The 6000-nt window shown below is 47.2% G+C and overlaps 1 non-coding gene across 1 annotated transcript; it reads left to right on the forward strand.

The window, feature by feature from the left end:
- The first annotated feature begins 4677 nt into the window (after positions 1 to 4677).
- On the forward strand, positions 4678 to 4816 carry LOC127764837 (small nucleolar RNA Z247). Its single transcript, XR_008015980.1, has one exon. It is a non-coding gene; the product is annotated as a small nucleolar RNA Z247 (small nucleolar RNA).
- The last annotated feature ends 1184 nt before the right edge of the window (positions 4817 to 6000 follow it).

Genomic DNA, 6000 nt, shown 5'->3' on the forward strand with positions numbered 1-6000 from the left:
TTAATCAGCACAAATTATGAAATTAACTAAAAAATAATAAAAGTAATCACATCAGAGGATTATGAATATATATGAAGTATTTTAATCAAATCTAAAAGTAACTTATATACTCCCTCCGTTCCACAATGTAAGTCATTCTAGCATTTCCCACATTCATATTGATGTTAGTATCTAGATTTATTAACATCAATATGAATGTGGGAAATGCTAGAATGACTTATATTGTGAAACGGAGGAAGTACATATGATAATTTGTTCAATGAAAAAAGCATTAATTAAAGATACTTTCTTTTTTTATAAATTACTTCTATAATATATGTAAATTACTTTTAGGCTTTACTGAATTTACTTTTTATATGTCTAAGAAGTAACTTATTAAAATCTAAAAGTAATTTAGACATATCATAAAACTAATTTGTGATTTTTCATCAAAATATAAACATGTGAGATCTTGTTTTAAATATTTAATTATTACGAACACAACGGTTTAACCGGATTGTAAATCGGATGAGTAATTTAAGAGAAAAATTTTATTTGAAGCATAGATGATAGGAATATTTCCCCTACTTGCTCAATGGATTAATAGCAAAACCAAAACTTCTAAAGTACTAGCAGGTGGATGTCTCTGGTTAAAACTAATTGGAGAGACTTCTCCTATTAGATTTACCGAACGTTCGCGTTAACTTCTCCACGCGAACGGCTTCCGACAGCATCAGGCGTGCATGTTGCTTTCCTAATCAGGCAAATTTCCAAATCCTAATTAAGCTAACTTTCCTAATCAAGAGCACCTAATTACGTGAATGAGCTACGGGAAGTGACGATACATATATATGTGTATTTAGCCCACTCTTTTAATTGGGCCAGGTCCAACAGGATGTACACAGTGTTTTTTTTTTAACTTGTTTTCTTGACTTCATTACAAATTCGTCCATGCAATATTTCTATATCTAAACTTTATGTGTAAAAAGTTTTTATACAAACAAAGTTTTTATATAGAAAGTTTATATACAAAAAGTTTTGATGTATAAGGTAAAATTAACTAAGCAAAATTATGAGCTGGGTCTAATAAGTTTACAAACAGGTTGGAGACACTAGCACGTCGGGAAAGCTAATCCGCGCGCACGCGTTGCCGGCGCGCACTCCGGCCCACACGGCCCCCGCGCGCGCGCCCCTCTTTCTCTTTCTTCTTTTTCTTTTGGCGCACCGCTGTTTCTTCTTTTTTTTTCCTTTTTTTTCTTTTTTCTGTCGCACGGGAGAAAAAAATTCTAATTAGTTTACTAGTGATTAGTCTCCTATTTTTACTACTGATTAGTTTACTAGTAATTTTTAAATCTTAACTTAAAAGTTTTCAAATTTGGACTTGAAAGTTTTCAAATCTCAAGTTAAAAGTTTTCAAATCTCGAGTTAAAAGTTTTCAAAATTTTCAAATCTGGACTTGAAAGTTTTTAAATTTGGAGTTGAAAGTTTCTAAATCTGAGCTGAAAGTTTTCAAATCTCGAGTTGAACGTTTTCAAATCTGGGTTGAAAATTTTCAAATCTCAAGTTGAAAGTTTTCAAAATTTTCAAATCTGGACTTGAAAGTTTTCGAATCTCGAGTTGAAAGTTTTCAAATCTGAATTGAAAGTTTTCAAATCTGAGTTGAAAGTTTTTCAAATTTGAGATGAAAAGTTAAAAGTTTATAAAATTTGATTTAAAAATTCAAATTTCGAGTTAAAATTTTCAAATCTGGATTTGAAATTTTGAAATTTTTAAAATTTGACTTCGTATATAGATTTCTTTTCAATTTGTTAGTTAAAAAAATCTCATGAAAAAAAGAAAATCCTAACTACTACTATCATTATCTTAAGGAAAAAGTACGAACTACCCCCCTGAACTATCGTCGTCGGCCGAATTTTCCCCCTGAACCCAAAAACCAGACATCACTCACCCCTAAACTTTTAATACCGGACGAATTACCCCCCCCCCTCGACCTAATTCGGAGCAGTTTTGTCCTACGTGGCGCACACGTGGCAACCCAGCAGCATTTCTTTTTATAAACACGGTGGGGCCTACTTGTCATTGTCTCTCACCTCCTTTTCCTCTTCCCCTCCTACCCTCCCTCTCTCTCTCGTGTCGTCAGGCGAGCGGTGGGCGGTGGCTCATCGTCAGGAGCGGCCGCGCGGCCGGTCAGCGCGCACGGCGGCGGGCGAGCGCGGGCGGCGGGTGCGCGAGGGCGGGCGGTGGGTGGTGGGCGCGCGAGGGCGGACGGCGCACGAGACTGGGAGGTGGACGGCCACGGACGGCGGCGCGCGAGCGCGGGCGGTGGGCGGCGGGCGCGCGAGGTCGAGCAACGAGTGCGGCTGGTTGGCTCCGGTCAACAACGGGCACGGTGGGGCAAGCGGCGGCGGGCGCGGTTCCAGTCGGCGGTGGGCGCGGCAGGGAGGGCCAACTGGTCGGCGGCGAGCGACGAGCGGCGACGGGCGCGGATGGGTGCTTCCAGACGGCTACAGGCACGGCTGGGCGAGCGGCGACGAGCGCGTCTCCGGCCGACGGCGGGCACAACACTGGTTGGCAGCGAGCGGAAACGGGCGCGGCTGGGTGGCCCTGGTCGGCGGCGGGTGGTGCTCTAGGCGGCGGCGGGGAGGGACCGCCACCGTTACTTATGCCGCCGCCACCACCGCCGTCGCCGCTTTCCCTGTTTGCCTTGCCCCTCGACGGCTCTGCCGCCGCCGCCGCCGATGGACCTGGAGAAAGGGAAGGAAATGGGAGGAGCGGCTACGGCGAGGAGTTGGCGTCGCCGCCAGCGACTCGCCACCCAGCCGCGCCCGCCGCCGCCGCTCGTGCTGCAGCCCACCTCCCGCCCCTGCACGCCCCGTGAGAGAGAGAGTGAAGAGGGAAGGGGAGGAGCGGCTGCGGCGAGGAGATGGTGTCGCCGCTAGCGGCTCGCCACCTAGTCGCGCTCGCCGCCGCCACCGCTCATCGCCGCCCTCGCACGCCCGCTGCCGCCGCCGCCGCTCGCTGCCGACCGCCCACCGCCCCTCCTCGCACGCCGGCCGTCCACCGCCACCTCGCGCGCCCGCCGCCCGCGCTCGCCCACCGCCGTGCGCGCCGACCGGCCGCGCGACCGCTCCTGACGACGAGCCACCGCCCACCGCTCGCCTGGCGAGTGGCGACACGAGAGAGAGGGGAAGAGGAAAAGGAGGTGAGAGACAATGACAAATAGGCCCCACCATGTTTTAAAAAAAAAGAAATGCTGACTAGGTTGCCACGTGTACGCCACGTAGGACAAAACTGCTCCGGATTGGGTTGAGGGGGGTAATTCGTCCGGTATTAAAAGTTGAGGGTGAGTGATGTCTGGTTTTTGGGTTTAGGGGGGAAATTCGGCCGACGGCGATAGTTCAGGGGGTAATTCGTACTTTTTCCTTATCTTAAACTATAATTATCTAAAACTAATTAATTGATTAGTTAAGCTGAAACGCGCGTCGGGGGCGCGCACGCGCCTACTAGCGCCCCCCCCCCCCCTAGCACGTGGGCTCAATGCAGATACGAGGCAGTGGAAATATATTCGCGAGATGCACGGCTGCTTGCGAATGCATGTGGAGGAAACGCGTTCGTGGTGCGCGAACATCCGCGTACTAGACTCACCCCGCAGTTGTGGCGCTCGTTCCACTTCCGCATGTACCAGGCTACTATTAATTAGGGTGAAAAGATAATCGAACCCCCAACAATATTGCTTGGGCTCACTTTCCTTCTTGCTGCTTGCACACCACCGGGTAACGGAAAAAGTGGTGGCTGCCCAACGGCGTGCAAGACCAGCCACCAAAGCTGGCGGGACTCAAGGCAGTCCAATAAAATGTGGTCGATCGTTTCCTTTGCTTGATCGCAAAAGACATAACTATTGGGATGGGGGGAGCTTGCGCTTGCACAGACGGTCGGCCGTCCTGTTAGATATAATATGGTTTCTCAAGATAAGAGATAGGGTTGTTAGCGTGTGTGTTATCTTATGTTATCCTTATCTCTTGTACACCGGTTGGTTCACAATTGATCGAGTGATTTTTGGGAACAAAGCATTGCGATGTATGCGCCACTGCGAGGGCTATACTCACCTATATCAACAGAGATGCGGCCCTAAGAAGGGTTCAACGGTTCCCACTTCGTTTTTCTACATGGTATCAGAGCGAGACCTAATCTAATCCACTCTCCCAGCCACACCATGGCAAGTTCCTCGAAGACCCATACCGGGAATCCTCTGGTCAGCCAATTTTTCTCGGAGAAGTTAGGAAAATCGAATCACGCCAAATGGAAGGCGCAGGTTCTAGCGGCTGTGAGGGGTGCCAAGCTAGAAGGGCACCTCACCGGAGCGACAAGGGTTCCAGCCGCCACCATCATGAGGAAGGAAGGCGATGCGGAGGTCGTCGTTAGCAACCTCGATTATGAGGAATGGATTATTGCTGTTGATCAGCAAGTCCTCTCCTACCTCCTATCCTCCATGACAAGAGACATGCTCGTCCAAGTGGCTGTGTGCACCATGGCGGCAATGGCATGGAACATGATTGAGGGGATGTTCTCCTCAATGACAAGGACGCGTAAATCAACACACGCCTCTCCCTCAATACCCTGAAGAAAGGAGACATGACGGTGGCGAACTATGTTGGCAAGATGCGGGCGCTGGCGGACGAGCTCGTGGTCTCCGGCAAGTTTGTCGTCGACGATGAACTCATCAGCTACATCATTGCCGGTCTCAAGGAGGATTACGAACCTGTGATCCAATGTATCGTCGGGCGTCCATATCAAGTCACTGTCGGTGAGGCCTTTGCTCAGCTTCTAAGCTTTGAGCACAGGCTACTGCTACGCCGTGGAGAAGAAGGACAAGCCTCAACCAACCGAGGACAGTCGCGCACACACAAGTGGTGGCAGCAACAACAACCGTACCCGCGGCGGCAGCAACAACATCGGCAACGGCAACCGCGGCGGAAGAGGTCGTGGGAACCCTAGCGGTGCCCACGGCAATCCTAGAGGTGTTGACAATAGGCCCAAGTGCCAACTCTGCTACAAGAGAGGACATACGGTAAAAGATTGTTGATTCCGTTATGATGAAAACTTTGTTCTAGATGAAAGGTATGCAAGTTCTGCTATTTCATACGGTGTAGATACCAATTGGTACCTTGACACCGGTGCAATGGATCATGTCACTGGCGAGTTGGAGAAGTACCATGGCAATGACCAAATTCACATGGCAAGCGGCGCAAGTATGGAAATTAGTCACATTGGCAATTCTGTTGTTAAGACCCCTAGTCGCAATCTCTATCTAAATAATGTTCTCTATGCTCCAAGGCAAACAAAAATCTTCTTTCAGCTTATCATCTTACTTGAGATAATGTTGCCTTCATAATTATATCGTAAATTTTTCTGTATTAAGGATCTGGCCACGAAGTGAATTATATGCTCTTCATCTTGCATCGCCAAGCCAACACCAAATTAATAAAACAAGTCTATGGAGAGTTTTCACACCATCCTTCGAGAGGTGGCATAGTCATCTGGGTCATTCTTCCTACACTATCGTAGAGAAGGTCATGTCTAGATGTGTCGAATAAAATTTTTGTATGTGATGCATGTCAAAGAGCAAAAATTCATCAATTACATTTCCTAGGTCTTCTAGTGAGTCTAAATATCCTTTGGAACTTATTTTTTCTGATGTTTGGGGTGCTGCTCAGCAATCTGTTGGTGGTTTTTAAATATTATGTGAGTTTCATTGACGATTATAGCAAATTTACATGGATATATTTGCTTAAGTGTAAGTCTGATGTCTTTTAGAAGTTTCATGATTTTCAACTAGTTGAAAGACTTTTTGACAGGAAAATTATAGCCATGCAAACTGACTGGGGTGGGGACATCATATTTCCTGTCCACATACTCACCAACAGAATGGGTCTGATGAAAGAAAGCACCGTCACATAGTTGAAGTGTGTCTTTCTTTATTAGCTCATTCTTCTATGCCACTAGAATTTTGGGATGAAGCTT

Source organism: Oryza glaberrima, chromosome 2 (genome assembly GCF_000147395.1).
Source record: "Oryza glaberrima chromosome 2, OglaRS2, whole genome shotgun sequence".
NCBI lineage: Eukaryota > Viridiplantae > Streptophyta > Magnoliopsida > Poales > Poaceae > Oryza > Oryza glaberrima.